The sequence below is a fragment of the Gavia stellata genome, chromosome 2 (assembly GCF_030936135.1).
Source record: "Gavia stellata isolate bGavSte3 chromosome 2, bGavSte3.hap2, whole genome shotgun sequence".
Classification (NCBI taxonomy): domain Eukaryota; kingdom Metazoa; phylum Chordata; class Aves; order Gaviiformes; family Gaviidae; genus Gavia; species Gavia stellata.
In genome coordinates this window covers 19,302,229-19,328,794 of record NC_082595.1, presented here as the reverse complement: position 1 = coordinate 19,328,794, position 26,566 = coordinate 19,302,229, and the positions used below count along the sequence as shown (strand labels likewise).

The 26,566-nt window shown below is 36.8% G+C and overlaps 1 protein-coding gene across 3 annotated transcripts in view; it reads left to right on the top strand.

The window, feature by feature from the left end:
• The window catches only part of ZFAND3 (zinc finger AN1-type containing 3), a 148,568-nt gene that overhangs the window by 582 nt on the left and 121,420 nt on the right, over positions 1–26,566 (top strand). The window lies entirely within an intron of this gene.

Sequence of the window (26,566 nt, the reverse complement as noted above, 5' to 3'; positions counted from 1 at the left end):
CTCGGCGGGGGGAGGCCTGCTCGCTTCCCCAAACACGCAGGTTTCCTGGAGCGGCTGCCTCTCCTTTGGGGCTGCCGGCTGCGCTCCGGGGCCTGCCTTTAGCTCCTCATAGGCGCAGATGAGTAATGCGGGCCCCTGGCTGCCCGGCTTAGTGTCCTGGAGCGCGGCGCCTGACACATCTCTGCCCCGCGCCCGGGAACGGGGAGCTCTCGCTGCTGTTCATGCAGGGCAGCATAACTAATGAAGGAAAAAGGCTGAGGACAAAAATACGTTTCTTTCTCCACCTTACGAAAGCAGGGAGGTTCGTAATAGATAAGGTCCTTGTTAGCTGTTGGCTGATCCCCTTTTAGAAAGAAGGAAGTAGGGTCATTCCTGTTTGCCAAAGATGGAAAAAAAAAAAGGACGCCTGTTCCTCTGTTCCTTGCTGAAGTCCTGTCACCTCTAGGGTCATGTCTGCTGAAGACGTTTCCATTATTGATTGATATATTTTATTTTAAATCAGATGTATCATGGCAGATGGTATACTGGCAAATACACATGATCATAAAGCGCCTTTAATGTATATCCCAGAAACATTAGTCCCTAATGTTCTTATTTATGGAAAGTTCAAAGAATATGTGACTAAATAGACTTTTGAGGGCCCACCTGAGATTTACAGTTGTCTGTGATTGTACCTTCTTGGGATTTATGTCATGCAATTTAAGGTACTCTGGGGGAGTGGAGGCTGAGAGGAAAGAGATGCAATAAGAGTGATTTAGTGATGTCACTGTACGTTTGGTTGGTTTATTGGAGTGGCAGGATTTTAAATGAAATCCCATTCTTGAGTTATGACAGAAGCCTGAGCTGCAACAAATGCCATGGCCCTGCTGGGAGTGATTTTGCAAGACAGATTATAAAAATACAGTATATTGTTTTGTTTACTTTTGTTTTGTTAGGCTCCCATATTTGGGCCTGATGCTTTCTGTAATGTGGTGGAAAGCAAGTTGCTGCTATCTCTAATGTAGCATACTGACTTCTGTAACATGATACTGATGTGAAAGGAGAGTTGCAGAGAGTTGGAAGTAAACTTTTTCATTGGGCTGAACTTCTTGGCTAGTTGAGCATGTTGCGTTAATGAGAAGAAAATCTGGTGCTTTCTGTTTGAGGATCTGCTTAATGGTGACAGGAGGCTCTCAAGAAAACCCATTGCCTTTAAAGCTGTTACTTCTTTTTTTTTTTTTTAACATACATTTCCCTTGCATAAACAGCTATCCAAATGGGGGCTTTTTGTTTGTTTGTTTTTTTTTTTCTCAGGGTGTCATCCATGCAGTAGTGTTTCTTGTAAGATAGTTTGGAAGACAGCACTGTGGAAAAAAGCTCACTTTCTCCACCAAGACAGTGAATAAATTAATCTGGTTTTTGGTTTTTTAAGTGTCTGCCAGGTACATTTCAGTACACAGGGGCAAACTACACATCTATTCTTTCACTTGAAAAACCCAAACAAAAACTGATAAAAACCAAAACTCTGCTGTCAGCTTCCAGGGTGTGATGTTTTGTTATACTTCTCAGTCCTGAAGACACTTCAGTGTCGTCTTGTCCTTATTTACCTAGGCCTTGCTAGTGCTTGAAAAGATGAGCTGGTAAATATCTGTGTAGACATGCCCTTCTAGTGAAGTTGCATTGGCAGGAGTACTTAAGGGGTCACAGTTTTATACCAGCTTTTTGAAGAAAGTAAATCATGATAGCAAAAAGACTTACATGCATCTGAAGTTGGAATTCTGCTGCTGTAGATGCCAGCTAGGGTTATTAACCAGCAACATGTCTTAAGGCAGAGTCTAATCTGTGACTTCCGTGTCACTTTTATATGTCTGTCAAGTCACATTTTGGAATAACAGGGCCATATTTGCCCTTTATCTGCAGGACATTTAAGGCTGTGGAAAGTTCTGAAACTTGTAATTTAATGTAGTAGTTTCCATGAAATTTGTAAATAAAGTAATGTAGAGAAATAGTGTTGCTTTATGTTTCCTGGTCCCCATCCGTCCAATGGTTGAGAATCCTTTCATGGTTGTTCTTGAGTGAGCCTGAACCATGTAGGTAGCAGAACAACTCAGTGTCTGTGGGTCAAACAATAGGGTCTAGATTTTGCAAGTGTAAAAGATGGTGATTTTTTTTGTTTGTTTGTTTTTGATTGATTTTATGTAATGCTTAGCTAGGACTGTTTGTAGTAAGATGCATGCTTTCTGCAGTAATCCACAAAGATAGGAAACGTTAAGGAAAATACTGAAAGAAGCATTAAAATTGAAGTAAGCTGTGGGTCACTGAACAAAAATTTGCCTGTTGGTGAACAGTGATAGAAGTAGCTTCTGAGATGCACGTTGACAGTGGTGGCATGCAAAGAGATTACAGGAGAAGACTAGTATGTAGTATTGCATTAAAGTTGGAGGGGTTCTTCTTTTGAAATGCTTGGGTTTATATTAGAAATTCGGATCCTGTAGGTTGTAAGAATCTCTAGTGACTGGAGAACTACTAAACTCTTGATGTTTTAAGATCTAAGAGACTGAAAAATGAACAGCTGAAAGAAGGGACTTGAGTGAGATTTCAGTTCTTGAGTCTGAACTTGAGTTCAAAACTTCTGAAACATCTGCTTAAGGTCAACGGCTAACGTTTGCTTACCTTTTGTTGAAGATCATGGAATCCATCCTTAAATCTTCTGCAGACTTGCCCTTCTTTTTATAATGTCCACTCTGTCATTTCTGCTCAAGTAAAGTTCAAATGGAGCACTGAGATGATCTTTGTATTTTACAAAATCATTTCAGTTACCCAGATAATCTCAGTCGGGAAACCTTATCTGTATTCATGTTATTTATGAAAAATTCACATGACTTATTGTTTGGAAACAATATTTTTATATCTTAAACTCCAGTCAGTTGCAACTATCTTGCTTTTTATTGGAGTAGTCTTAGTGTACAAAGGTTGGAAAGGGTGCAGTATGCAAGTTGGTTTTTTTAGGTTACTTCATCTAGAATTTATGCTGTGCTTAACTTCTCATTCTTAAGACCTGGAAAAATTCTTTCTTCTTTTCCTGATTAACAGACCATGTAATGTTGTTTTTTTTTCTTAGATTAGTGGATTTCAGAAACCTGTTTCACTTTATGGCATATATAAAATCTTCAGCTCTAAGTTAATAAATACATGAAAATACTACTGTATGTATATATTCCAGTTAAGCCATTTTGCTTGTTAGAGATGAGGTATAATCCTTTAATGAACTAGATGTTGGCAGTTCCCCATTGGCTTTTAAAGGACTCCACAAAGGTTTTACCTCTGTATAGCTCATCAAAGGGCTGGGGCTTTTACTATTAAACAGTTATATGCATAGATGAGGCTTGTAAGCTAAAATACTCCTTGGCTGGTAGAAGCATATACTGTGAAGGGGTATGTCAGAGATGGTAATACTTTTACAATTCCATTCGTATTGTAGTGACCACTGCTTATTTTCCTTATGGTCCAGACTGATACCATACCATTGTATTCAGTGCCTTAAAACCAGAAAGAAGGAAATAATGTTAATGGACGTAAAACAAATGAATTCCATTCTTGAAATGGTGGCAGCCAGCAGGAAGTTGATTGAAAACACAGTATGATTAGTTTCAACTCATCTTATTTCTGGCAACTATAAGGTACTGTAGTCAGCTAAAACTGATGGCAATATTGTTTGAGAACATGCCAGCAGGGATTTTGCAGGATGTTACCATTTGTTCTGCCTTTCTCTGACACTGCATGCATCATATGTGTGATGAGACATTGTGCCCCAAGCATTCTGTGCAGGCCCAATCCAGAGTTTATTTCTGAGTCTGGATTTCCCAGTCACTTATGTATCATCAGGTCCCTGCCATGCCAATCTGGCTCTCTTCTCAATTTTGTTTACTGAAATTGAACATTTGATCAAATAGTGAATCCTTTAACATAAGCATGGTTAGTTTGTGACTTTATATCACCAAAGCATGCTTTTAGCTTCTAAACAAATAATGACTCTCTCTATATAAATGCCATTAAGAAGCCTCTTCTCTGGCTAGTCTTTTCCTTCCTTTTTTTGGTGATTACAGCTGCTCATTCCATATGAACTCTCAGTGACTGTCCTTTTATTAAATACTTTCTAATCTCATAGGTTGCGTAGGTCATTGTGAATGCATAATGCTTTCATAAACCTAATTTTGCTTGAACCACTGTTGAAACATCACATAGATGTTCCTAAATCAGGCTTGAGTAAACTCTTGAAATATGTACCTTTCCCTCTGAGAATTAGTTTTCACTGGGCTTGTATCATGCAGTTCCTTAGCCAGGCTTTCCCTTACTGGAGCTTTGGATCAGATGCTAGAAAAAGCAGTCAATTTGTCAGTTTACGCAAGACAACATATGCACTACCAAATGGGTTGTTGTTTGTTAGACCTCAGTATTAATTGTGGTCTTTGAGCAAATAGTGAGCAGTGAAGATCAAATAAGGTGCTTTGGGATAGCTGTGTATGGGTAGTGCTGTGTGAGGGGCAGGGTTTCTCTGCAGTTATTGATGATCAGAAATGTCAGTTCTTATCTCTAAAGTGATAAATTGATTTAAATCAATAAATTAATGACACTTGCGTTTTAGGAAGGCTAATTCTTGTACAAGACCTAAACCATTTTTTTGTAAGTGAGATAAAAGCTTCTTTGCTTTTATTTATTACAAACATTTATAGGCCATCTATCGCAGGAAACTGTAGTTGGTTGGAATCAAGTTATTAATTCGCCTGCTGTGGTCCTTGTACTCTGTTTTGGTCTTAGGTTAAGACTAAAAATACTTGAATATTGTATTTTTTTGTTATGCATGAACTTATTTAATACCCTGTCAAATCCTTGGGTAAAAGAACTTGAAGCAGTTTGTAGTTAAAGCCATTGTCAACTGCTGTAACATATCTACTCGTGTGTACACAAACAGAAGTGACAAATTATTTAACTGAGAGAAACAGAGAGTCTGATGAGGAACTGATTTATTTACGAGTTTTCCTAGGAAGTGCTACAGGGGATCATAACGGGCATTGGAGTGACACTGAAATTCTTTGCTTGGATCTTAATTTTAGAAGATACTGAGAATTATGAGACATAGAGAAGCTTCTATCTGAGGAGAGAGTGGTGGTGGTGGTAATTGAACTTTGTCATGTTCCCTGCTTGAATACGAATATGCAGAATAAAGAATGATAAATCGTGAGGTTCTTGTGATTTCCCTCAATCATAAAACAACTAGAAGAACATCTCAACTAAAGCCAAAAGATAGAAATTTTTTTCACTTTTTTTTACAGTGAGCAATTGCTGCTTCCAAGCATGCTTGCAAGGTACCCACGTTTTGGATCAGGGCTGTTTTCTATTTGCTGCAGAAGCTTACCTTTAGGAATAGGGGTTATTGGCAATCGAAGTAAAAGCAGATGAACTGGATTTAATACTTCAACTGTAAGAAGCGCTTTTCTAGGAATGTGAAGACAATGCTTGCTTTTGCAGTACTTAATAATAGACAAAACAGAAAGGAGATTTTGTTATTTAATGAAAAACAGCTGTTCTGGATCAGACCAAAGATGCATCCAGCCCTGTTTCTGATTTGGGTGATAAGTGATGCCGAGTGAATAAGCATAAGGATAGAACAAGCATGCAGTGATGCTTATCTTGGTATACCTCCTTTGCTTCTGGCAGTCTGATATAAGGTTGTCTTCTGTTTTATAGATTTATGGCTTAGTAGGTCTTACCTATTTTTTTATGAAATTACATAATGACTTGGTGAATCCATACGTACTCTTGATCCTCACAACATCCTGCAGCAAGTAGTTCCATAATTTAACCAGTCTCTTTATGACAAAAAAAGTAATTGATTTTGTTTCCTTTAATCTTGCTGTGTGATAATTCTAAAGAATGAATAAATTCAAACAGCTGGTGTATGAGGGTGTTTCATTTAAGATCCAAAAATAGGCCTGCTTGATTAAAAATGTCTGTTCACTTCTTCAGTGAAGCCAGAATTTGAGAAAAGAAACACTTGCTTAAACCATGAATTTATTAAAAATCTTTATATAAAATGTTCTAGAAATATTTTCTAATTGTAGATGGATGTAATGCTAATTATAGACGGATGTATCCAGCACCTTTTAATCTAACTGTAACTTCCTCATCAGTTAGAATGAAATTCAGTGTCATAACTGCTGCTCCTACGTGTGGAACGAACAAGAAAGAAGTAGATTGTGTGCTGCTTTTTGAAGCTTGGAGGAGTTAAAAGTTACTGTGTCTAGGTCACGTCCCAGGTTTCTTTCTCTCTTCCTGACAGTCAGTACCATCTTCGTAAGTTTTGTAAACTGTGATTAGTCGAAAGTATTGTGATTTGAGCAGTGGTAATGATTATTCCACAGTTAGTGCTATGGAATGTCTGTCTTAATACCAGTTAGTAAAATGTTCAGCTGTTGTATGGTAGCATAGATATGTTGTGTTTTGTATATTGCTTCATTTTATTGAACATGCTTTGGGTTCTCAAAAGTTTCTAATGGTAAGTTCAGTCTGTTAGAGGGATGTAATATAGGTATCAGTTTTAAGGAAATACTGCTGCTGTTTTTAATTGCATACATTTTAACTGCTGCACCGTTGAGGACACTATATGCAGCAAAAGCAGAATGATTCTGAAAAACGTTTTCTAAAATGAAACCTTTGTGTGGATGACCACGATCAATGGTTTCAGACCATAGAGATGACTTTAACATACAGTAGAAGTGGGTTGGTATTTTTAGGTTCCACAAAAATACCCATCCATTATCTTCTAATTTAAGATTTTGATATAACACTGTTATTTTGTTTATTTTTTATAATGGGATGGATCTTTTATTTGAATTGGTGAGAATTTTATATGCATAAGGAATGTGTGGTTTAAAGTTAATTTTATTTTTTTAAACACATTTTTTGAAATCTTGTAACTCGGAAGTCAAACAGTGTATTGTAATACATAGCTCCATTCACTCTAATTTATTCTTTACCTGAACTCAGGAAAATGTATTAATTGCGGAGTTACAGTATTCCATGAGTTGGAGAAGGAAGGCATTTGCAGTTGTGTGTTCCATTTCTCTGTTAATAGCATCTGAGTAGTAGCATTGTGGTAAGTGCAGTAGTTGCCTGTACAGAGGAGTTGTATTTGGAAATTGTTAATGGATTTTTTTTTTTACATTTAATCTGTTCTCTGGGGTCTTCCGTGCAGCAGGGACTGCTGCCCTACGTTATTTATGAAAGAATTGTAGGTATCCTGTTCACTTCCTGCTGTTTAATCTGGCCACCATATGCATGCTCTGAACTTGAACAATGTAGGTCAATGGGAGGAAGATAAATTTCAGTTTCTAAATGTTGTAGCATTTTTATTAGTGGTTTAAGGGAATTTATTTTTAAAATTACTTTCATTGGCATTATGTCCTTTAATAAATATACTTTGGCTAGTGCTGGATTTCCAATGTTTATTTGGTGTAAATTAAAGAGAGTAACTGGAAGTAATGAAAAATTTTGAATGGAGATAAAAATTGGTTTTCCTAAAATAATTTTAATAAGCAGTCAGACAAACTGAAAGAAAAAGAGATTGTTTGATGATTACTCCCTGGAGTTTCTGTTCTTTAGTCTATGTAGTATCTGATGCTGGGCGAGTTGTTTAATTTGACGGTCTGTTAACTTCTGCTTCTTTGCATGTAGAAGTCCCATTTAATTCCTAAGCACCTAAGGAAGGAGGGGAGAAGACGGAAGCTCAATACTAGATTGGAAGCAGTGTTTAAAAAAAAAAACAAAGGCAAAAGCGAGCTGGTTCCATGATAACCTCCTAATTGTGCACTTAGAAAAGCAGAATCCAAAGTCATGTCCTCATTGACTTTATTGCTAAAACACAACCGGCCTTCACAATATGACTGAGATCAGCCCTGTCGCCATAACAGCAGCATTTTGACCTCTAATTACATGTTGTTAGAGGTGTCTCACAGGAAGTTGCATATATAAAGTAGGCAAAATGCTGTCATTTAGCAAGTGACCCTTACTATTGGAAACTGTATTGTTCTTCTAACTGTTGATTAGTTGCTATTTTGGTCCAAGATGATGTCAATGTTAAGGACTCCAGCTTTTCGATAAATCAATTATTTGTCTTTGAAACTTTTCTTTAACAAGTATCCAATATTACTGAATGAAATGCATTTTTAGCTGGAGAAAGGTGAATCTTAGGTCAGATATTGCTGACACCAGTTTGTAAGAAGAGGCATTAGTGTCGGGTGCAGTAATGCTTGTTCATTGTTTAATGTCCTAGTGTTACTTTTCTGAAGTAACCTCCTTCAGTGCACTAATGGACAATAATGGTTACTAAAATTGTCTGTGTGTTAACAAAAGTTTGCTTATTTACACAAATGGGTTTCAAGTGTTCCCCTGAATTGTTAACGTGTTAATCAATTTAAAATCTGATCATTTCTATTTTTAGAATCAACTCTTGACTGTGTACTTCTGTACAGTGAAGTACAGGGTGAGTGAAAGCATTTTTAACATTGTATGTTTCCATAAGAAAGGTTCTCTCCAATTCTATTTTGCAAGCTTGTTAGTGTAATTATTCAGTTTTTAAGAGGAAAAAAATTGATATGGAAAGCATCTCAATTTGATTTTTAAAGTGCTTAAAATTTTAGAAGATTGAAAAATACAGTTGTTCTTTGAAGAAGCTGAAATCTTGGGGTTTTTTAATTTTATTTTTACACAGATGTGTGGATGAACAGCTGTGCTATAACTGATAAAGGGCTTTTAGGATTAGTCCATATATACTCAGTAACTTTTCTAGGTGTTAACTCAGTTTTGAGCTTTCAAAAGAAAGCAATTAACAATACTATTTGAAGATTTCAATTATCTTTTCCTGGCATTGGGGCTTTGTGATTAATACTTCATTGCAAAGTAATTTAAATTAAACTTGCCTTGGAAATAATTGCTAACTTAAGATGGAGCGAAGTGACTCTTCATTTGATTTGAGGAAGTGGACTAACTCTGCATCTTGTAGCTCCTGGTGTTGTCAAATACATGGAGTAGTTGTGATACTTCTAACATGCTTATTTTAGAGTATATTTCTTTTCCAGAATTAGCTATATGTTAGAAATGGAAGTGTTGAATGTCACTATATATTCTTCTCATCTTTTGTCTGTAATTTGTTAGCAATTGATTTTATTTCGGACACTGGGCATATTCCTGTTTTAACTTTCTGCTTGGGTACTGCGATTCCAAATATATAGACATTGTTCCTCTAATGCTGATTTTTTTTTTTTTTTGATACATCTTACATTTATTGCAAGAGTTTGGAGACTATAAACCCATAAATATAAGGATGGTAGATTGTTCCTTTTTTAAATAAAAGTCCCCTTCTTGGCATTTAAGTTTGGAAAGGATTTATTATTACTTCTGCCACTGATGCATTGTGTGACAGTCAGTCCATGCTTTTCCCTTTGCATGTTTTCCTTCATTAGTGAATCATATATCACTCTTCATTTAATTCCACAGTGCATTAGGAGCCTTGAATGAAAGACTTGGTAGCAAGGAGTATTTACAGCTTCCCCAGCTGTGTCCTTTAGAGAGAGGTGTTTGTTTTAAATCAGAACTTGCTCTAGGACAATATTGACCCATAGACATGTTGTTTCCAAGGATGTTCATGTAGAAGGAAGTGTTTGTGGTGGGTGGAGGAAGTCTCTTTGAATCAGAAGAGTTACTATGCAATTAGAAGAGCAAGAACCTCCTGTATTACACATCTGCAAGTCTCAGGTGGTTTTGCAGCACTCTCTTGATGAAGATAGGACCCCATTATTATCCATTATTCTGTGATGCAGTCTCTCCTTTGACTATTAATGTTCTCGTGTGACTAATTCACGAAAGACCAGAAATCTTTCTGGTTAAATAATTAACACTTCCTGTCCTGCTCAAGTGACTTGTAAGACAGATTCAAAAGGTAAAAGAACAACACAGTGATGTATATCATTATATAGTAAGCTGAACTGATGTGTTGTATCATTCTTTCAAAATAAACTAAAATACTGGAAATTCCATCAGTTACTGGCATAACAAGAACTCTAGCATTGCAGGTTAGAATTGAGTTGCCTGAGCTGACATGTCTTCTGCAGTGCATTTGAAATTCAGATAACTGAAATTACTGGTTGCTTTTCAAACTGCTGTAATTGGAAACCCAAACTAAACAGAATTAGACCAGGGCTTTGAGAAACTTAAACCTACAGCTTTCAGAGGTTGCTATAATTTTGGGTTGTTTTTTTTTTTTGTGTGTGTGTGTTCAGATCAGGTTCCCAGGACATTGCTGGATGCCACTGAGACAGGAAGTGATTTAGCTGCTTTCTTATTAACATTCTTTCTGTCCTTATTATTTCAGTTTGCTGATTTAGTAGTGGGTTTCTGACTTCTGTTAGCAACATGTTTGTTGAAAACTTTAATACAGAAGTACTTTTAAGTAGTCTTTATGTTGTGGTTGGAAATGTTGAAAGCGTGTGTGTGTGGGTTTTTTTGTTTATAAATATATATATACACACAAACAGTGACACAGAACTTAAATTTCTTTGCAGCTTTTGACAGAGAATTATAAAAACTGAAATGACTTCTTCTGAAGCACTTATGTAGATGGATTGTGTAGCTACTGACTTACTGTAGCACAGAAGAATGCTCATGTGTCTTTATCAATTTTCAGGATGAAAACAGCTGTAAAAGAAATGTTTTCTGTTTGAAGACGACTTTGACTAACTATTCTAATAGTATTTTTCCTGGTATGAATGTCATAAAAATAAAACCAGACATTATCTTGAATTTTTTTTTTAATTTATTTTTTTCAGGACAACTTAAGGCCACTCAACCAATAAATACTTTAGTCAATTTATGGTCCAAATGGATTTGTACTCTTTTTAAGGTACTCCAAAGTCTTGTGTTCTTTGGGTGTCTGTGAAGGTAGTAGGAGAAGGGGGTTAGGGAAATGGTGTACATGATCATCATCTTAGGATTTATTATTAGCTGGTTAATCAACAGTGCTTTCCTTTCTTCTGCTTAGCTTTCTTGTCCCTCTCATCTATGCAGGACAAATTCTGAAGGTAGATGTTACACTTTTAGTAGCACAGCTGAGTACCTAGTTTGGAAAAAGTAGACTAGCTTGTGGAGATGCAAGCTTTCTTCAGTATATGGGGAAGCTGGTCTACTTTGTCTAAGTATATACCTAGGCATTACCTCTGTCTCCAAAATCAGTTTTGCCTATATCCTTAGGTCACCATGGCTGCGACAAAGCTACTACCAAGACATGAAAGATACGTGTCTTCTACCAGCTAGCTGCACAGATGGGCTGGATTAACGTTTCTCTATGTTTGTTTTCAGCTGTTTATTTGTGGGTATAGTTCAAAACCTACTGTTTCTGCTAAAATCATGTGGCATGATCCATAGTAAACACTGAATGTGATACTGTCCTTTCCACAAAAGATACAAGCTGCTAGTTCAATTTGTACTGTCTAAAGATGGGTACAGAAGTGTTTAATTCGCTTTGATTCTAGTTGAATTAGGCAAGTGTAAACATTTTCTTTGAAAGGGTATAGATAGCATTTTACCTTCCTGTAACAGAGCAAAAACTTCTACATCAATTGGCTTGAGAAAAATGATGCTTAGGTAGCTAATGATCCAACATTTTAATCTGCCAGTCTATTGTTTGCAGGTTGTAGGGTGTTAAGTAGAAGTATTGGGAAGTAAGGGGCAAGAAAACAATGTACGTGAACTTCATCGTTTACATATCTGCTATTCATTAGTTTCATAGTTGGAAATACCTTTTTTCCTGTACCTGCCGCTTAATTTCCCAGACTGCTCTGGTGCTTTGGTGAAAGTGGAGAGTGAGAGAAGATTGTGTGGTCTCCTTTCAGAAGGAGCCTTCTGTGGGTGAAGGATGCAGCTGAAGAAGGTGCATAGCTGTATGATTAAAAGCTTAAAGTCAAGCAGAATCATAGAAATATTACTTTTTCTTTGTTTTATTTTTTCCCCTGGACACTAGAGGTGACTGAAATGTTATGGCCTGATACTGTTGCTTACTTTCTTAATTTTTAAAACTCCTTTTAACTCCTGCTTACATTTAGGATTCAATGTTAATTTGACATAGTTAAAGAAGCAGTAGAGTTGCATTTTGCAGCTGCAGCCTGTCACAGTGGTTAGGTAGTTAAAAGTTGCTTGTTCTCCTTGTGTACTGAGAAGGTTACACATAGTTTGGATGAGAGTTCAGGGTGATGTAATGTTACGGGGCTCATTTTTATTACCTACTGTTAATGATCACTCTGTGCTTAGTTACGGTGCCTTTGCCTAAGATTACCTTCAGAAATGCATAAAAAGCTGATCTAACGAAAGAGCCTTTGCTGTTTGCTCTGCATGCATGCGAATGAAATATTTAACTTGGCCCTGATTTCCCACTGTCTGAATTAGATGAAATAAGTGTACTGATTGTGATTTATCCCTTCAGTCTTGATTAGCAGAGGAAAATAAGTTGAGGCTTGTTCCCACGCTTTCTCCATGTTATTTCAAAATAGGAAAATGATGAGGATAACATGGTTTCTGCGAGTGCTGTGATACCCTTGGTTTTGTTCATGTAAATAAATCCGGGCTGTCTGCTTTGAACACTTATAAAGTAGTAAAAGCTACCTTGTGAAAATGACAGCTGTGAAGATTACAGTTTGTGTTTGCATTAATCTGGATCACCAAAGATGGAGAAGCCAAAATACCAGTCCGTGTAAAGGTTTCCTTCGCCTGTCACGGGATGAAGGATGTGGGATGAAGGATTGTTTCTCGCTAGATGTTTAAACCCCTTGAACTTTAAAGCAAAATGTGCATGCTGAATTCTTTCTACCCTGGTAATTGAAACGCAATTGCCTGGGAAGTGTGCCCTGTGAAATAGGGGAAAGGCACAATGCATTAAGTAGGGGGGGGGTCTCATCCCAACCTTACATCTGGCACCCTTTCTGGAAAGTGCCGTTCTCTGCCCTGTCATCCACTGAACGGCACACGCAGCAGCTCATTTCTCATGGCTAGATGACCAGCACTAACTTAGTGGAGAAAAGTGAGCTACCTGTATGGCTGGTCCACACTGCCCTCTGCAGTAGTCGTAGTCTTGCTTAGGGGTCTTTCACCTGAACAGTGGTGGAATAAGAGTTCCTGACAGTGAGCTTTCAAGGCACAATGTGAGAAAGGCTATCACAAACATCTGTACTCGGGAGTTAATTTAGACTGTGGCAAAACTTTGAAGGAGATGGGAAGTGGGGATGGTAAAGCATACTCACAGTTTGATTATTCCTTTAGTTTGTTACCTTTTCTTCTAAGTCCTCACAAGTAGAAAAGAAAAACGAGGTATTTTTATTTTTGTCAGGGAATAAAACATAACAGTTTTGGGTGACCTTGTTCTTGCTGTCCTCCAGCCATTAAATTTTAGATCTGCTGCACTTGCATAAAGGCTTTAGTTATAAATTTATAAGGAAAATGTCAAGTGGCTAGGTACAAAATTTGATTTATCTTGTTAATTATGTAGACACTGCAAACTTTTCCACATACTGCTTAAAACTCTTACGCTTTAGGAAAAAACCTCACTGCTTATGTGGAGTTGTATTATGACAATGCAAGGTACATGTTATAGGATGGTAAATACCAATACTTTCTACAATTTTACTTTAGATGTTGGGGGAGTAGGTGGCATATCGGAGGGTAATGTTTAAGACGTTTGAGAGATCCTGATAATTTATTTACTTAAAACAAGCTGCTAATGGACTTCATTTAGTTCAGAAGAGTAAGCTAGTGCTTGTCTTGAATTAATTGTATGAATTAACAGAACTTGCATGTTTAAAATGCAAAAGTGCACTGATGTAGGTCAAGCTAGTTAAATGTAGGAGCTTAGATTTGTGGGTCACTGATTAACTCAACAGATTGGTTATGTCAAAGTTGTTTCCAAACAAGACTTATTGCTGTTGATAGCATGTTTGATTATTAAGCTAAACACTTAGCTAACCCCCCTGTGATTTAGCATGCATAGTGTTTACTTAGTTGCATTTCTCATTAGTTAGATGCTGAGAGGAGATGAGATTAGCAGGTTTTATTTATGTTTTGGCAGATTATTGTATAACACTTTCTTGTACTGCTGCACTGCTAGAATTATAAAATTAATAGGAAATGCTTTTCTTAAAAAAAGCCTTCAGCTTGTTTCTTTGAGCTTTACATGATTTGTTGTTATTTGTAAGTGCTAGCCATGTACACCCTGCTTTGCAGAGCTGCCACAGAGAGACTGAACCATAAGATGAATACATTTTTCATTAAAACTTCAATTTTACTAAACCTAAATTTGGAACAGCAATCATATGAAAGTATTTATTTGTACTTTAGAGACACAAAGAGCCCCCTAAACTGGAAAAAATAATTTATCAAGTTGACATTATGCGAAGTTGTCAGCTGGTAATAAGTCAGAGTGTTCTGCACTAGAATAGTTCAAAATCCTGAAATGGAATTGCTTCCCAAAGTAATTGGGTAAAAGAGAAGTGTGATACAACATAGCCCAGGAAATACCTGAGGCTAGTAGAGGTACAAATGACTTTAGCCACAAGAGTTTAGTTAAGTTGGGGAAAATGCATAGGAGATTAAAACCCATGTTATTTGTTATTTTATTGCAAATAAGAAGAGAGATTTATGAATGGAAGGTGTGTATGGGGAATGCTGAATGCTCTCCGCCGGGTGTGTCACTTGCCACTCACAGGAGCAAAATTTGAACAGTGACTGGCTGAGAGCAGAGGGCAGGGTTGCTTGTACACTGTACAACCCATGGGTAGTCATTTGAACTAAATTCCAGAGGAAATGCAGACCAGGATGGGTACTGTCAAACACCAGCTTTGGGGGACAAACAGCAAGAAAGGAGTCAAACTTTATTTTACCTCTCATATGTCATTAAGAGGAGTGAGGATGATCCTGGAATGCATAAGGCTGAAAGAGATTTGTGAGAAAAATAGCTAAAACTTGCTTCTATGCCTTGGAGCATGAAAATGAAAAAAATTATTACATTGATAGAGCTCATGAATCAATGGACGTTTTCAGCCTAGGGAGTATTACAGTCTCAGCTTCCTTTGTTCCTCTAGTGAGTGAGATTGTTTAGCCTTTTTGTACGTTTTCAAATGTTGAAAAGCTTAAGACTGAATTAAACCCGCCTGAATTCTGATCATGTAACATAGGGTCTAATGTATTTTTTTTCCTTGTGAAAGTTGAGTTTTGATTTATTTACTGGGAAGGCCTGGTTAGAGAAGCCCTGAAAGTAACACGATCAGGTTAAAACCAAAAATAACTCTTTATCTTTCTTGGGTAACAAGGCAAATGGAGTTCTTGTAACCGAGTGTCCTTCACTGAAAGTCCAAATACAGTAAGTTATTTCAAAGCATCTAAATGACTTCTGTGTCAAATCCCATTGACACTCAGGAGCCTTTGAAAATGTTACATTACCATCCATACTTATGTAATGTGGTCAAACGGTGATTGTAGGCTTGTAGGACTGAATCCAAAGCCAAAAATGTGGTGAGTATCTTAGTGGGGTGATTTAATTCAGTAGCAGAGTCAGCATTTGATAGGCTTGTGCATGACTTCACTTAAGTGCATTTAAAATGTATTTGTGTAGTCCTTTTCTTTTATAAAGCGTGTATATGTTTAATATTGCAGCAGTTTTTAACAACATTGAAATGAGTTACATGTAGGAATAAATAATATAGTTTTACATTCTAGTGTTTTCCCCAACTGGCAGGATAGCAGAACAAAACCTATTGTGTATTAAATCCTAGTTCGCATTCGGTCTTGTAGTAAAATTTGAGAACATTCAAATGAAGGAATGCCATAAAACAGGATGACTAACCATAGCTCTGTCCATAGTTTGTACATGCGAAAATGAGTCATAAATACACAGTGACTTATTAGTATTTTAAATATCAATATAAAATGTTTTTCTACGGCTGTGGACAGAAATGTAATTATTTTCATTGTAGATGTACAATAATTATTTAATTTCGTAAGGCAGTATTTTTTGGACTTCTTACTGGTTACTCTTTTGTGTGTTTAATTACTGGCAGAAATCATCTTGTGTATTTTAAAAAATACATATTTTCCCCATTAGTAAGATGTATCACTCCATGTTAATTTATTATCGTTTCTGCTCACAAACTGTTTTGGGAGAAATACATTCTCAGCATTATGTTCACATTCTATTCATGGCTATTTCTTTGACAGACTCTGTAGCAGTATATCTAATTTTTGTGTCATTTGACCTGTTTCCAAACAGTTTTGAGTTAGAAATGACTTCAGGTATTTGTTCTGCTTCAAAAAGATATAGTCGTTTTTCTCTGTAAAAGTTGCAGATTTGTTGCATGAATATGTTTAGAGCCCGCAAAATGGTCTACAAGTTTGAGGGAAAAATTTGGAAACCCTAAATTTAGTAGGTCTGTTCTCCTGTTGCATTTTAACTCCTATCCTTAACCCTTTTCCTTCTGCCTTAGACTGCGTACTGTAACAGCATGTGGGGAGCTCTGGTAGCAATACGATTTTTTTCTGAATAGGGCAATCAGGTAAATTGCTTGAAGTAGGGAACAAGACAGGATTACTGAACACATTGACTAGTGTAGGGGGAAGAATTTAGATGATGGTAATGGAAAAAAAGATGTTTAAAAGACAATTTAAGTTCAGGTATCCTGAATCAGCAGGATCTGAAATTCACATACTTTCCTGTGAAATTCAGAGGAGAGGGAGAAGGGCAATAGCTGTTGTTAGTATGGATGATTAACATTTGATGCTATGAACTTAAAAGTAGTTTGGAATATTTGTACTTTTACCACAAGTCTCTGCCATAATAAACAGTTGATACATGCACCCAAAAAAGCCCCTTTAGTTTTGGTGAGATGGGTGAGCAAGATGCACTGAGTATAAGAAATAGTCCCTTATTCCAGACAAGCTGTAAGCTTTAACATTCCAGGGTGCGATGTTTGACACAGTACATTTTCAAAAGCCTCCGTAACTTGGAAGATGAGTCAGTAACGAAGAAAATGCATTATTTCATCCGCACAAATTCTGCTTTCGTAATTACATGCAATATCAATAGAATGTAAAGCTTTCATACAACATAGGTTTTAGAGAGAAGGCCAGTGTTTTTAGAGGTGTTCTGCTTTCCTCTAACCAACCTTTGAATTATTTGAGACACTTCTATAAAATCATACAGCTTTTTTTCATATTAGGTACTATAAATGCCAGAAATACAGCTGAAGGTCAGTGATTGTAGCTGTATAATGGTAAGATAAAAATTTTCAAAACCTTTGGGCCTGATATATAAAGGGCATTGTTTTGTACATCAGGGAATCAGGGAAACTTCACTCAGTAGCGAATACCAGAGTATTCATCTGGTTAGTCCAATTCATAGGCTTTTTTTTTTCTTTCATTGTCTCTTTTTTTTTTTTTTTTAAACCATGTCATACTTTTGTTCCAACTAAAAGTGATGACTCAAACTAAGATGCTCACCTTTAAGGAACAAAAAGCAGTACAAGGAAAGACAGATATGACAGTCTGTCCCCTTGGCAGCTGAGAGGAAAGAAGCAGTTTGTTCAAAAACCCTTCTTTTTTTCCTTTGGACCATTCTGACACTATTATTGAGGAGGCTTCTGGACCTTGTGTGCTCTGGGATGAAATATTGATGGTGTATTGCAGAAACAAGCCTTGCCCTCATTGTGTGACTGTTTTTAGTATAGGTGTTATAAAGGAAAAATGAAAGTTACTGCAGTGTAGTTTTGGTTCTCTTGCACAGTAGCAAAAATACAAAAGTGAATATAACTTTTGTTCCTCTGAAACTGCTAACACAGTGATGGTTGTATTGCTGTAGCTGATGGGTAAACTATGACAGGTGAATTAGTTAAATGCAGTCTAGAATTGTATTTGTGTCTTGAAGCTTTAGGAAAGTGTTGGTCATTGATTTGCAAATAGTAAGAAAATTTAGTTTTAATAGCAAAAATAGTGTGAGATTGTTGGGGAGATGGGAGGATTTGTGTGTTTTTCTTTTTTTTCCCCCAGAATGAGTATTGTAACAGGAAAGAACTTGTTTTATAATGCTAAGGCATTTCATTTCAAATGTGAGAGTTTAAAGAACCATGTGGTTCTTAAGTATGTTTAGAAAGTTGTCCAGAAAAAATGGCTGTCAAGCAGGATATCTTTATATTATTTTGTACTCCTATGCTACTAAAACCAAGAGCTGACTGCATGAGTTTGACAGTTGCAGTGTGTTATATTTGTTGTACCATTTCTAGTCAGTGTAGGGTTTCCAGACAGCATGTTTCCCAAGATGTAAATTGATGATAATGACAGTATCATTTTATATATATATGTATAAAAATAAATATTATATATCTCTCTCTTATATTGAAGCCATGGGCCTTAGTACTTTCTTATTAACTCAAACATTTAATTTGAATAGTTGACTTTATCAAAGAAACCATGTTACCTTTTTTAAACTTTAGGATATAGAGAAACAAAATTTGGTCATTTCTATGCATTTGTGTGATGCATAGAAAATGAAAAGTTTGTGTTTATAAATTCTGATAATTCTAGTTCTCAGATGGCTCACAACTTAAATTTTGAATAAAGGTTAATTCTGAAGTATGAAGCTTCAGCCAGTTGAAAAGTCTGAGGTCTTCACTTACGTTTTTAAAAGAGACTGCTAAAAGAAAGTGTTTCTTGCTGCTTTTTCTGTTGTTTTAACCTTTATAGAGACACTTAAAGGCTTTGAGATTTGTTTTATCAATAGAGCTATTGGGACTGTCAAATCGCTTCTTTGCTTGTGTTGAATTTAATAAAGTCTCGAGCAGAAGTGGGAGCTCTCGCAAACCTTTACTGAGGGAGCAGGAAGGGAGTTGAAATATACGGTATTGTTCACTTTAGCATTGCTCAAGCATTTTGTGAATGCCTCTCTTACTCTATTTAAATAGGTTAAATGTTCATGTTTGGTTTCCTGGATTATTTTTTTGTGATAATACCTCCCGCTGTGTTCATTCTCCCACCTTCTGATTTGCTAGTTATGCTAAAAAGAGAGAAGCAGGAAAAAACAGCCCAGAGGTCTTGTAGTGTAATGTAAAAAGGAAGCAAACAAATACAGTTTTGTGTAGATTACTCATATTTTATTTACTGGGGAAATTTTCTGGGTTATTTTGCATATGTGATACTGAATCCTGTAATAAGTTACAAGATTTATCCTGTTTTTCTTAATATAGCGTTCAGCAGGGGAGGTTTAGGTTGGATGTTAGGAAAAACTTCTTTACTGAGAGAGTGCTGAAGCATTGGAACAGGCTGCCCAGGGAGGTGGAGTCACCATCACTGGAGGTTTTCAAAAAACATGTAGACGAGGCATTGCGGGACATGGTTTAGTGGGCATGGTGATGTTGGGTTGATGGTTGGACTTGATGATCTTACAGGTCTTTTCCAACCTTAATGATTCTGTGATTCTATGAATAACGTACAAGACTACCACATCAATAGATGTATTTGGTTGCAATGTGCTACTGATAGGCTCTTAATAGTACAGTCCAATTTTTTGTGAGTAGTATTTGTTCCCTATAGATTTATGTGCAGACATTGCAGGCTGGATTATCATGTAGTAGTGCCCACTGCAGATGGCATTCGCTGCAGCCTTGCAGTACCAGCACAGGCTGTGGTTTAACTTGGATTTTGTAGAGCTGTGGGGTGATCTGAACTTGGTGTAAGTCCTACTGCGACTCATTCATTGGCACTGAAGTGTGGTAACCTGTTTCTGTAATACATTTCCTTTGTGCAGTAAATTCTCATTAGTGTTTCTAGTAGTTCAGCTGATTCAGTGTTTACAACAGCAGGAACCCTTGTGTGCTGATAGTTTGAGTTATAAAATGTTTCACAGATGTTAGAGTACCTAGAGAATTATAAATGTTCAGTGCAAACTGGCAGAGACCCACAGAGTGCAGATTTTGTAACACAGCAGAAAGGCAATATGACAACTTCAGTCCTGTGTGGGTACTTTTCTGTGATGCCTTGTCATCTTAGGGGTCATGGGTAGAACCTGTTAGGTGGTTATACATATGGTATATTTGAAGGTGTAGGGTTATCAGAGTTTTTATTGACTAAACAGTCAATTTAATTTTCTGACTATGGCATGTGTGAAGGCCAAGGGGAGGTGAACACCACCTAGTACAAAACGAGCAATCTCTCCCCAACTTCCTTTGCCATTTTCCTATTGCCATGTCTGATTTTTTTATTTTTTTCTTTTAAGAGTTCTGCAGACTGTTTTTAAGGCAAGAGCTAAACTGAGATGTGGAGTCCAGGCCACTTTCTCTGAGCAGGTCAATTAGACACTGGAACAATTTGCCAGTTCTTCATAGGAAGTGCTCAAGAAAAGGCAGGTGGAATATTTACTATTAACCTCCTGTATTAGTGGAGAACACTGTGGGACACAGCTGGTCTTTCTTAGAAACTTTCAGTTTAACCCATACCTAGCTCATACCAGAAACCTCTTTGAGGAAAACAAGTGATATTAAGAATGCTTAAGAAGTATTTTTAAAAGATATTTTTAAAGTTGGCTATAGTTGCATACATATCATACCATCTGCATTATTTCTATTGCCCTCAATCACCCTAATACCTTTAAGAAAATAAAGATCTGAGTTCTGACTGGAGAATATTGTCCTTGTAGATCTGACTGCCTTTACAGCTGATAATCAAGTAAATGAGCAATAGGGTTTGATGTTTGTGCCTCTTGTTCTAATTTAACAAATTCTGGGGGTCTCCAGATTTGATGGGTGGTAGCTGGAAGTACGCCTGTGGGTAAGCTTGTAATAGATGGGGAGCAGTACTGATTGACAGCATAAGGAATTATGTACACTGTTTTGTTCCTTGTCAGGGATAATAGTAGCAGTATAGAAACTTTTACAGTGATGGGTGTGAGTTAAAATTATTTTCAAATACTGTGTCCTTTTAGCCTATGAGATAAGGACACGCTAAAATATCAGATCTTCAGTCTTGTAGTTTTTAATATCCACGTTTTATAACTTTGATTTCCTTTGCTCTGTTTAGAAGATAACACCTAAAACTTGAATGCGAAAGTGCATATCCCAGTGTTAGTCACGACCTAATACACGCTTTGGTATGCAATCTTGGCATGGTAGCTGACTGAATATTCTTGTGATTGCTCATTTTTCAGTCCTTTAAACGTCAGCTGGTAGAATGGAGTTTGCCTTGCCTCAGTTTACATCTTCCACTTATGCAGACAGGTCATATAGGTGAGGGTGGTTTTTTGAGCAGTTTCATGTGTCAGACTACTTAGGTTTTAAATTTAATAAGGGAGTCAAGTTTAGACTGAGGGCAAAATCCTTCCAATAGTTGTGATGAGGGTGTTAAAAGCAAAATCCGAGTGTTTATCTGTAATGATCTGTGTTTCATTTTGACTTCTAAGATTTTTTTTATTATTTTTCCCCCCCTCAGCGTCAATTCTTTTAGTAATTGTCCAAAACTGGTGGACTGGGTTAGATCCTGTTTGCTAATGTTCTTCTGTATCCAGTTCAGCCTTTTGCCTTGTTAATCTTGTTGTCTGATAATGAGAAGAAGATTTGGGAGGGTGGGAGTAATGAGTGAAGTACACTGGAGAAGGAGAACTTCCCAGTCACTTCTTTTAAATTTTTTTTTTTCTTATTATGGAAAAGACAGGCTGTGTGGGGGGAATGGTATCTGAAAGGTATCTGTGGATCTGTTCTTTTCACCTGATACTTCTGCTCTTCCCTGAGTACAGCTGATCATACTGGAATGTAAGAGATTAGTTTTCAGGCACGCTGCAGTTGAACGTGCAGAAGAGAGAACAGTTCTTGATCATAGTCAGAAACAAAACAATTGAGGCCTCTGTCAAGGTCCTTAGCACTTTGGATATTTTAACTAAGAATTTTTTTATTGGGATAGCTAGATATATTAACTACCCAATATTGAATATTTGGGAATGAATTGCTGTTGTTTCCTTTGGCACTTTGAGAAATACAGGTTTTTATATCTATTTTGAAGAGTTATAGAGAGCATGAAAGTTGGAAAAAATAAGATAAACGTAGAATTATCTAGTGTAAAAATGCCAGTGCAGCTTCATAAGGAACAAACTCTTGTCTGTTAGATTCAGTTCAGTGCTGGTGCTGTTGGGCTGGGCTGGTTTTTGTGTACCGTGGTCATTCTGTTTCAGTGCCTATGGAAGATACCTTGTGCTGTTGACTTCTTGGTCAATGCAGTGACTGTGATGGTGACCATATAGCTGCAAAAGAGAAGGGAAAGATTTTATTTGCCTATATAAAAGAAAAAAAAGAGAAATATCTATATAGTTATTAACAACATTTACATATTATGACTCAAAATACTTCTGTTTAATTGTATCTTTTTGTTTTGATTGTTTCATTATTTACATGGAAAGTTAAATATGCAGACATACATATAGTCAACTTTCTCATTACAGAAAGTTATTCTTTTATCAGTTGTTTATTTTCAAGGCTTTCAGTTTTCTCTGTGGAAGAAATTCATAAACATAGACTTGTAATACGCCATTTTTATTCAGTGAGTTAGGTGCATGTTATTTTGGATTCACATGTGATAAAAGAAAATGCCAAAGACCAGAATACTATCCACTAAAAGAATGCATAGGATGCTCTTCATCCTGTTTTTGAAGCAGCTTTACTAACACTTAGTTGTTCTGTATTTGAACTAAATTATATTGTTACAATTACAGAAAGACAAGTAGCTAGACCTATAGGCTAACTGTAGTTAATGAAAAGATTGAAGATTATAACTTAGTATTTGCTGTTAGATCAGACATGGGTAGGTTTTAAATCTGTATTTTGCAAGTAACTCCCCCCGCCGCTTGGAATTGGGGTGGAGCATTTAAGGTGCTTTTTCTTCCAGAAAAAACTTGAGTACTATTACTTCTCTTGTATTTGCTCTTGGAGATCAGGCATTTGCATTCAGAATGCTTAAAAAGGCAAGACATTGACACCACAGAGCATTACATTATTTTAAAGGTGTCTCTTATTTTACGCCACGTAAGTTCTGGACACTGTGGCTGAAGTGATTTGGGCTCAGGATGTTTATTACAGTGATGCTATACTTTAATGTGTACTTGTTTAGCCCAATTAAATGTATTTGAAGCATTTTTCTATTCAAAGTAAAATTGGGAGGAGTTCTGAAATAGTGTATCTGGATAAAGTGCAAAGTTGAGGCAGCTGTTCCTCTTGGGCACATGAGTCACAGGATTTGAGGGAAGCAGCACGTTTACTTGCAGTCCAGTTGTAGAACTCTACCACATCACTGAGTCATTAACTTTCCAGCATCCTTTACTTGAAAGAGAATGGAGTTGACCAGTGTGTCCTGAGTCAAGTTCAGGTCTTAGAAATCACATTGAAAATGTAGGGGGCAGTTGAGGTTTTCAGACATTAAAATATCTTTTGTATGCTTAATGCTTTAATCATGGCTTAAAAAAACCCCAACAAAAAAACCCAAACAAACCCTAAAGAAAAATATTCTTTAGGTATCATGAAGAATATGTTGAGTGTATAGATCACAAGTGATAGGGGAGGCAGAGATTCTTCTCCAGGGTAGCAGGAGGAGAATCGAGTATAATGATGTACTGCATGCTCTCTTGTGTAAAGGGTTCAAAATTTACATGGTTTGCAATGTTCCCTCTGCTACTCAGTCTTTCAAGCACTCCCATTTCATTCTGGATTTCTTGGTTTAACTGTGCAGATTTTTCCCCCACACAATTTGGGATTTGTCTTTTAAACGCATGATTTGGGACAGTTTATGGAGCATACGTCATTTGTAACAAGTGAAGGGTCTGAGAGCTGAAGGCAGTTTTCATGGCCAGCATCCACTGTGTTTTAGAAGTGCCTGAGAAGGCAACTTAACACCGAATAATTCTCTGAAAAGATGCTGCTGCTTTTATATAAACTGTCAATGGAGCTGTAGATAACAAGTTATTATGTCATCTTTCACTCATCTTTCACTGAACTAATGATGCTTAGTGTATGGCTTCTTTTGTATTTCTTTACTTGTGTTTGTGCCTGGGTGCACATTTATGGGGGAAAAAAAAAAAATCCCGCCTTCTTCTACGTTCAGATTAGTATCTTGCTTTGAATAAGTTTCTCTGTTTGTTATTTTGAGCCTAACTCTTGCTTATAGTGGGGTGGGGTTTTTTTGAGGTCTTGTTTGTGTTTTTAAGTGGTGTTGCTAAACATTTATGTTTGTATGGGTTTGTTCCTTGAACCCTTTGTTGTTGTAAATTCTACCCTATTTATTTAGGGTTTTTCAGACACTTCAGACACTTAGGTTTAACACACAAACATCTTGAAGGAATTGTTTATAAGCAGTTTTATGCTGGTTAGAAATTCCTTGGAATTATGCTGAACTCTGTGGTAGAAAACCCAGAAGTTACATATGAAAGGAGATCCCTTCTCAAGTTTAAATATCTGAAGTGTTCTTCTGGGCCATGACTTTGTGTAAGGTGTTAGTGCAAATATCATTTTATAACATTTCTGCAGTATAGCAAGCGAGTGGCACTCTGTTTCTTTACGCTGGGGTGTTTTCTGAGGCTGGGATTCTCTGTTCATTGCCTGAGAGATGCAAAATCTGGTACAGACTTCTATCTGAGAGCTGTTCGGAAGTTGAGCAAAATTTCTGGGTGACTAAGATAAGCATTCAAACCAGCAAGATAGTTCTGTGTGGTTCAAATATAACTGACAGAAGTCTGCCAGAAAGGACCTCAGTGGTTTTTGCACTGGTTATGATGAGTTATCAGTGGTTTATTTCACTTTAAAAAGTGACTTTTTATGTATTTTTTTTTTTCCCCCTCTATTTTTATTTCTCTCTTTTCTTTTATTATACCAGCAGGGCAGAATTGTTTTCTGCCAGTATAGGTGGATCTGCTTTTAGGAATGTTTTGTTTAAGTAGTTAACTGGCAGATTGCTCCTGGTGTAGACATATCCTTCATACGATTCATTTCAAATTCCTGAAGAAAGAGCTGAAGTCCTCTTATTGGCCAGAAGAGTATCATGAGACATGGCTACAATTTCCCACCTGGGAACTGAAAACGACTGTGTGTAGTCAGGTGTAGAGGCAGCACTGACTGAAGTAAGAGCCGTGTTGCTTCCTGACTGTACAATTGGGTACAAGGCTAGCTGGGATGGAAGAAAGTGAATTTCCTGCAGTGAACTTCCAGCTAACCTTTTGGAGACTTTACTGAAACCTGTTTCGGATGGGAGGAGGAAAAATGCCTGCTAACGTACATGCTGGTATCTTCTTTTAGACACGTGTGTTTATGAACAGTGTAATAAGATAGGATTGCAGGCACCTCATCAAAATTCTTCAACTGCTTTTCGAAAAGTGCCAAAATTCTACCGTAGCATATGATTGCAGATGGGTTTGATAAGGAAGGTGTGCAAAGAACTGTAAGACTGAGATTGTCACTCATTCATGAAAATACACCGTTATCTTGTTGTTTTTTGAGGTGGCTCAGGGAGGTCTAAGCAAGTAAGGCATCCTGCTGGACAACCTTCTCATACAGAATAGGACGTAGCTCCTTGCCAGTCCTAAAAAAGTGATGCTTTCTTGCTTAGTCCAAGGGATACTCTTTCCTTTTCTTTCTGGCTGCTTTATTTCTGAACCTAGCTTTCTGTGCTTTAACTCATAGAAATGAATATTCAAAATAATTCTTGGGGTTCTGACTCCACCTGTCACACCTTTTGCATATAGTGCACCTTCAAGTGCTTTCTCGTTTCACAGTTGGGATGGTCAGCACTTCAAATTCCTTTTTGCTTGTGTAATGTTTGACTTGTTAGACATCAGAAATAGATCTCTGCAACAAAGGAGTTTATCTTATAATTTTGATACTCAGCTAGCTTTTGAGAGAACACTTATGGCGCAGTACTTAAACCAGACTTTGTTATTGTGTTTTGTTAATACTACGCAACACTTTTTTAACTGGTTTACGTAAGTTGTCCTTGTAAATGTTATTTAACACGCGTACAACAGACAAAGTCTTTGAAATACTTTGCAAGGCTTTTTCTTTTTTTTTTCTTTTTTTCCCCTCTTTTTTTTGTGTGTCATTCAAAAGTTCTAACCATTCCAGGCCATTATTATAATGACAGGCATTTTGAAGTATTTTTTTGCCAGAGGAAAATAACTTTGATTAAAAAAAGAAAAATGCTTCTCTATGCTTTTGCATAGAGGCAAACTGGGCTTAAATTGAACAAGAAGTAAAAGTTTTCCTATTTTCTAAGCTAAATCTAGTTGTTCAGGTCAGGAGGTATTTGAATAGGTTTCCTGGGGATATATAATTAGCCATGCCTTTAAGTCAGGGGACAAAATGGATACTTTCTTGAGGTTTCTTCCAGCTTCTTTTTTCTAAGAATGTTTTACTATTTAGTATATATCACTGACCCTGTGGTAAAAGGAGTAACACAAATGGAATAGGCTTTTGAATGCTGC